This window comes from Dipodomys merriami, unplaced genomic scaffold (genome assembly GCF_024711535.1).
Source record: "Dipodomys merriami isolate MVZ:Mamm:240054 unplaced genomic scaffold, mDipMer1.0.p SCAF_395, whole genome shotgun sequence".
Taxonomy (NCBI): domain Eukaryota; kingdom Metazoa; phylum Chordata; class Mammalia; order Rodentia; family Heteromyidae; genus Dipodomys; species Dipodomys merriami.
In genome coordinates this window covers 742218-750212 of record NW_027205548.1, presented here as the reverse complement: position 1 = coordinate 750212, position 7995 = coordinate 742218, and the positions used below count along the sequence as shown (strand labels likewise).

At 40.8% G+C, this 7995-nt stretch overlaps 1 pseudogene; it reads right to left on the bottom strand.

Annotated features, from left to right (window-relative positions):
* Positions 1 to 307: 307 nt before the first annotated feature.
* Positions 308 to 683, bottom strand: LOC138805471 (elongin-C pseudogene; annotated as a pseudogene).
* Positions 684 to 7995: the final 7312 nt, after the last annotated feature.

Sequence of the window (7995 nt, the reverse complement as noted above, 5' to 3'; positions counted from 1 at the left end):
TAGGACATGTTCATTTATGCCTACATTTCAGTATATGATTGTTCTATTTTAAAAGTCACATTCAAAGGATAAACAAAACGACCTATGAATTGTCATTATTTGTTTATTTCTTAGTTTGTGAAAACATCCTTAACTTGTCAATATAGCAAACAAATTTCAGCTCTGATTGCTATGCAAAAGAACAGAAAATAATCTGCTTTGCAATTAACTTTCTAGTTAAATTGCACACAGGCAACATGCTAAGTGAAAAAATTATTAACTGAATTACAGGTATTAAATACTGAAAAAATGAACGGTTTATTATAATTTATTTTATCTCACAATCTAGGAAGTCTGCAGCCATCATCAGTTCCAGTGCAATTTCAGGTGCAATTGTGAATTCAGGAATCTTGGTGGAACTGTCAGTGTAGCGAACCTTGCAGGTAAAAATACGTGCACACTTTTGATAGCACATGTGAAGGGATCTCTCTCAAATTGACCTCATTGGTTTCATTCTCAGCAAACTGACCTGGGCCATTCAACATGGCTTTTATTGTTCCTGATGTTAGTGCATGCTCTCTTTTTACAATAAATTTGTAACCATCAGAAGATATTAACTTGACATACATGGCATCAGGGCCTTCACAGCCACCATAGGTTTTCTCCTCTCCATCCATTATGTTCTTATACAATTTTACTTTGGTTCCACAAAAACTTTAGTAGTTTCTTGGGAATCCTGCCATTAATGCAGCCACCGCAACAGTCTTCCCCCGTGTGCCACCACAGCCCCTCATTCATTTTTGAAAATTCATTGTAGGTAAGTTTTCTTTTTTAATTTCATTCTTCCCTCCCTCCCTCCTCCTTTCCTTTCCCTCCCTCCCTCCCTCCCTCCCTCCCTCCCTCCCTCCCTCCCTTCCTTCCTTCCTTCCTTCCTTCCTCCCTTCCTCCCTTCCTTCTTTCCTTCCTTCCTTCCTTCCTCCCTTCCTCCCTTCCTCCCTCCCTCCCTTCCTTCCTTCCTTCCTTCCTTCCTTTCTTCCTTCCTTCCTTCCCTCCTTCCTTCCCTTTCTCTCTTTTTTGCTTTCTGTCTCTTTTTAAATTTTATTATTCAGTAATTAATCAATGGGTTACAATTCCATAAATCAGGTTATGAGTACCATGCATCTTCATCAATGTCACCTCTTCCATTGTTCTCCCCCATTGCCCCCTCCCATCCCAGGTTTTTAAGCCTGTGAATTACCCTGTAATCTTTAATAGACTTTAGATAAACTTTAGAGCTAGTGTTCCATGTCTGAGTAATGCAATACTGCTAGATATGAAGCTTAATTCTTTTTTTGGGGGGGCAGGGGGAGACAATGTTGGCTTTGTATCTGTTTTCTTTAATAAAAACAATGGTATCATGAGATTTTTCTTATTTTATTCTTCTCATATTTATCTTCCTTCATTGGCCCTAAATGATATGAGAAATGGGGTGAAGGGAAGGAAATAGAAAGGAAAAGGAATGACTTAAGTTAGAAATGTTATCTCTATTAGGAATGTGATAGGGGGATGGGATGAGGGCCTGGAACCACAGATGGAAAACTAGTTATGGAAATAGGCCTAACACAGAAAGAAAATCACTGTTATCACTCAGGGAGACATATAGACCACAAGCTTGGTAAAAGTAGAGCAAGGTCAAAGTCACACATGAAGTCCAGAATCAGAGGGCATGTCAAAGTCAGAGTCTAACCATTATCATTGATATAGACAGTTGAGAAGTTCACCCATTTTAAGAAAGAAATTGAAGAGGTATCAAAGTAAGGAGAAATAGTTTTGAGTCATGATTTTTAAATTTTACCTTTTGTGAAGGGACTTTCTCATCTATCATATCTTTCACATGAGTAAGAGAATAATTCAAAACTCTTTTTATTAAATTTTTACAAGTATCCAAACCTAGACTGCAGTGTCTATGCTGAAATAATATTAGTATGTTTTTTGGAGATCACATCAGGCTTTTTGTAATTAAGTCTCGATATGTGGAATTCTTGACTGCATTCTCTCCCCACTTCTCCTCTTTATTTGTCTCCCCTGTCTCCCCTTGACCCCAACCCCCTCTTACAATGATATGTTTCCTGGTATTTATTTCACTGGGGGTTGACTTTGCCTTTTCAAGGAAGTATACTATTTGAATTCTCTTTTGAATCTGCCATATTTAATATGCTTGTAACTACTTGCATACTACTCAATGTGTTTACTTATAAGTTTATAGGCTAATTCAGGCTACCACCTATGAGGGAAAACCATGCAATCTTTGTTTTTCTGGGCCTTACTTCATTCAATGTATATACTACAAAATTAAGGAAAGTAAGGGAAGGGGTGAGTCAGGCAGGTGAGTGAGTATGTTGAAAGAGGTGGCTTTGGGCTGGGAAGGTGGCTCAGTGGTAGAGTGCTTGCCTTGCATGCATGAGCACCACATGAGCAGAAAAAGCTGGAAGTGGCGCTGTGGCTCAAGTGGTAGAAGAGCTGAGGGACAGCGCCCAGGCCCTGAGTTCAGGCCCCACGACCAGACACCCCCCCCTCCAAAAAAAGAAGTGGCTTTTTTGCTCAAGGCTAGCGCTGTAACACTTGAACCACAGCTCCACTTCTGGCTTTTTGGTGATAGATTGGAGCTTGAGTCTCAGGGGCTTATCATGGATTGCAGGCATGAGTCACCTGCACCTGGCTAGGTACTTATTGTTGTATGTTTAAACTCAGTCACAGTGGATTCCTTCTTTTTGTTTGAAGACAGCTAAATGAATAAATGCTCAAGTCCTTAGGTTTTGCTATGGCTTAACTATTTGTTTCCTCATTAATTCACATGTGAAAATCCCAAAGGTCACAGTGCTTGGAAGGAGAGACTTTGGGGGGATGACAGATCATGAGGGTGGAGCCCTTATGAATGGGATTAGTCCAGAGGCCCAAGAGAACCTTACCCTTTCCTCTCAATGATCTAACAGGAGGAAGGTGTCATCTAGGAGCCAGAAAGTTGGCCTTCCCTAGACACTGAATTTTCTGGTAGCTTGACCTTAAACTTCCCAGCATCTAGAACTGTAAGAAATAAATTTCCATTTTCTTATTAGCCACCTGTGACTTTTGTTTACAGCAGCCTGAATAGAACAACACAACTGTCTTTTAAGCTTCACTTTTATCCAATTTTATCCTCTCTTTCAACAATCTTATTGCCTGTTTAGGACAGAAAAAGTTACCTTAAGTTTCATAATTTTATTAAAATGAGAGAAAAATGAAACTACAAACTACAAGATTCATAGTTATTTTACTCTATGCATATTAACAATTTACACATTTTTTTTCCTCTGTGGAGTTTGGATAGGAGAAATTCTTGCATTTTCCCCGTTCCTACTTGGATAGTCTCTTGTCCACTTGCTAGATGACTAGAACTAATTGAACCTTATATTTCCTCGTTCAATATTTCATATTTTTCGGTCTGCTTGGATTTTTTCCTGGTCCTGGAGCTTGAACTCTGGGCCTGGGTGCTGTCCCCGAGCTCTTCAGCTCAAGGCTAACACTCTACCATGGATTTTGTGTTTTTGAGACAAGCTCTTACAACATAGCTTTGAACTTGAGATCCTCCTGTCTCAGCTTCCCAAGGTCCAAGATGGCAAGTGTGCACCCCCACAACAGACCGACTAGGTTTGTATTGTTTTAAAATGTTTGTTCTTGGGCACAATTTATATTATTTATGTAGCCCTAAAAGCTTAATCTGGTTAAAATGGGGAAGAGAAGAAGAGCAATGGTCAGGACTACTTATGAAAAAGGAGGTGCAGAAAATTCTGAGGTCAATTTTTAATCTAGAAAATAAAATTTCAGCCCCAAATAAGAAAGCAAGAATGCTATGCCTCTCATCTTTCCAAGCTGATCCATGGCCTGACTATTGCTTGGGTCATCAAGAAGCATCATGATTCTGTGAACCAGTGGCTAACACTAGTAATCCTAGCTACTAAGGAGGTTGAGATCTGAGAGTCATGGGTTGAAGCCAGCTTGGGCCAGAAAGTCCATGAAACTCTAAGGTCCAATTAATTACAAAGAAGGTGGACATGGAGGTGTGGCTCAAGTGGTGGAGTGCCATGCTTGAGTGAAAAAGCCAAATGAGTACTGGCTGGTGCTCATGTGCACGAGTGCGCATGTGTCCGTGCACGCGCGCGAGTGCGCGCACACATACACGAAGGAATCTGGGAGTCACAGCACAAAATAACCTTGGGTATTGCTCAAAGGGGTCCCTGACATCTTTACAAATTTCTGGGTAAGAAGTACATCCTAAAGCATGTGAATGAAAAGTAAGGAAGAGAGACAATACAGATTCATTCAGCAATAGCACTTTAATGACTGCATTGTCAAAATGAATAAACCATTTGCTCGCTTTGCTGGACTGGTTTTCTCTTGCCAGAAGACCAGGAGAAAGAGGAAAAAACCCTCAGTATCCAATCAACTGAGATGATTCTCTAGAGGAAGAAAACCTGCTGGGGATAATTCAATACCCAATCAGGGTGACTGAAAAGCAGTGATTTAATCCATTACCCTGATGTTCCTTTGCAGAAGTCTGTGCCATGTCGTCTGAATGAGAGCCCCACATCCATAGTGAGGATGTGTGTTTCCGCTGCCATGCAGTAAACCCTAAAATGGGCATAAATACCCACCAGGTTTCCGGTGAGGTCCCATTCAGGATGTCACATGCTACAGAACAGCTGGAGATGATGACAGTGACCGCAGCTGACTCTAAAAATCCAGACAAGGCTAAGATAAACCTATGGAGGTTTTCTTTAGATATCTGGAGGGCTTTGTCTTGGGTATATTACATTATTACCCGGGGAATCTATAATGATCAAGTTGTTCTTCTAAGAACTGAGCCCCACAAAACTATCTTTACATTCATGGCCAATTCCAAGAAATAGCCATAACACTGAGATGTTATTAGTCTATTTTGAGATTTTTTTTTGGCTAGGAGTTTTCTTTTATGACTCATCTTTTTGTTTTCATGCCTCGTACCCTAAATGAGGCCCACAACATGTCACTCTCAATTATTGCAATGCTTCCTTGTGTCTCCTGGCTACAGTCCATCTTGAGTCTGACTGTCAAGTTAATTTTTAGGGCACATGATGTTTCAGCTCATCGCATCATCACTACTCTGCTCAGGAACCTGTACTGGGTTTCTATTATTTCACATATAAAAATCAAACCACGCTGGCTTCTTCAGACTTCCTGGGTCTGGCTATATCTTCCTGTTAAGAATAGCTTCTTGGTGTCCTTTTGAAAGATGAACCCTCTTCAGGGGTTGGCATACAAACTAGACCTTTACCCTTGGCCCTGGATTCAGCTTCCTTAGCCCCTTATCTTGCAATCATGTATATTTAGGTACTTGGTACTCTTGTAAGGGGCCTAGCAAAGGGGGCAGATGAAATCTGAGGTCCAGCCAAGATCATTCTTCACTCCTTGACTTTCGCCTAACCAACCCCCAAATGAAAAAGAAAAGTCTGTGGTCCAGTTATAATTGTATACTGTGTATTACTGAATGTATTTCTAATGGCAATAACTTCCATTTGGATCTGAGGAGGAAAAGAACAAATTTTTAACGTCTTAAAGGCTCAGTGATTGGAAAGAGTGTTCCAAGTCTGGTTTTTGCCTCAGGATCTCCTCCACCATCTATACTATTACACATGTCCTATGTGCCTCTGAATCTGCTTCTTTATGTCACAACGTTAGATGGGGTTTTGTCACACAGGTTAATAGAAATATTACTGTGAGTCATTGTTTCATGTAGAGGGCTAGAAATGTGACTGTGAACTGCACAAATGTATGCCACTGATATGTATCCCCAATCCAACTGTTTTAGCTTGATTCTGGCTCTTGATTCAGGCTCCCTAGCAAGAGATTGACATAGAGAAGCATTATTCATCAATTTAAGTTGAAAGATGTAATTCTGAGGCTAAGAGTGTGCCTCAGTGGTAGTTTGTCCAGCATGTTTAAAGTCTTTCTGTTCAATCTCCAGTTCTCTGTCTTTCTCCCTCCCCCCCCTCTCTCTCTCTCTCTCTCTCTCTCTCACACACACACACACACTCTCTCTCTCTCTCTCTCTTTCATGTACATATTTACACACATATTTCTGAAAAATTTACAAACACATGTGATTATGTAAAGGGCCTATCACACATCTTTGGAAAGTGCTCATTTGCATATCAGGTACATGGCCCCTTTGGCATCATCATGTGCTCTGTGACAAGGCTGTCTCTGAGTCCACTGAAGGCTAGGAAGGAATTTCTAATTTACATGGCACACATGTCCTCTCCTGTGCTGGGGTGGATGTCCCAAGCCTGCCACGCCTCACAGTCACTTGGCAGCCTCTCCCCTCAATGGTTACACTGCCTCTAGATCTCCTTGCTTCTCTTTCTCAGCCTTAGCCAGTGCCTCAATTTAGAATTAGCAACTCATAGACTATAGTTAGAATGGCTATCATCAAGAAAACAAGTACTAACAAATGCTGGTGAAAATGCAAAGGAAAATGGAAAACTCTCCTTACCATTGGAGGGACTGTAAATTGGTGCAACCATGATGGAAATCAGTATGGAATTTCCTTAATAAATTTAAATTTGAGTGGCCATGCGATCCAGAAATACAACTCTTATTATAGAGATACCTGTACATTCATGTTTATTTCAATACCATTCATAATACTCAAGTTATAGAAATGGTCTAGGTGCTTTGCAAATGGATGGATAAAGAAAATATTATACATAAAATGTAATATTGATCAGTTATAAAAAAGCATGAAGTCATTTCATTTGCAAGAAGATGAATTAGAGATTTTGTGAATTAAAATAAGCAGGGTTAGAAATAACAGTACGGCATCTTTTCTCTCATATGTGGAATCTGGACTAAAACAGCAAAAAATGACATGAAAGTAGAAGGGGGAAGAGAAAGGGGCCCTGTGGGAAGCAGGAATAAGAGTGTAGTGGGAGAGGAAAATGATCAAAGTATGTTACATGAAATGGTTATGATGGAGTCCGATCAAATGCACATATGCATGTATACATAAACACATACACATCCAGGACAAACCTAGTACTACTATTTTTTCTCATGATTTCTGTTTGTGCTAAGTTAGTCTAGGAAGCTTCCCAAATGATCTTTAACTAGGGTCTCTAAAGAGGGTTTCCTGTTGGGGCTAGTTGCAGGGACAAGGTAGAGGAAGCTACATGAGGAGCTGAGGCTCAGGAAGGAAAAACAGGGGGAATCAGTTACTCTGAAGAGGTACTGAGTGGAAGAGACTGGTGTGATGATCGTAGACTGAAGTATCTGAATGCTGGTACCATTGGTAGATAATGCCTTTTTGTGGGGGGTGATCTCACCCATGCACTGTGGCATCCAGAGCAGCTTCTGGGCCTCTATTCACCCCACACTAGTAGTGGGCACCTGCTTTCTCACGACAACCCTAAATGTCTCATGTATTGCCAGTTTTTCCCATGGGGCCAGTGGAGAACCATTGTCACAAAGGGAAACAGTTACTGCCAGACTATAGCTGGGGATGGCTGAGGGGAGAAAGGAAATAACAGCCTTGGTAGACTATTCTCTCACCTTCTATTTCTTACTGCTACACCCAAATAGAAGTCAGAGGAAGAGTGTTTGCTCCCTTCCAGATTTCTCCTTTCTCTTTTTCCAAGACTCAATCCCAGCAGGCAATTAGAGGGGTGACTCTAATCCATGGCCACAATCATACCTTCCCTTGCTCATGACTGCTGATGGAAACTGCTTCTTATAGCCTCTTAGTTATGTAACATTGCTAGGGACATATCACTGTCTCCTACCTTTGCTTTTCTTTGCTGTATTTGAAGATGTTGCTTGCTTTTTTTTTTTTTTTACTGCAGTTTCTTCTTAGCATCTTCATTCAGATCTACCTCTCCTTTTATCAGGAGAAGCACTTTAGGGAGGTCTGTGAAGCTAGAGGAGTAGCCGTGGTGGTACAGATGGGCAATTGGACTCTTGGGGTTT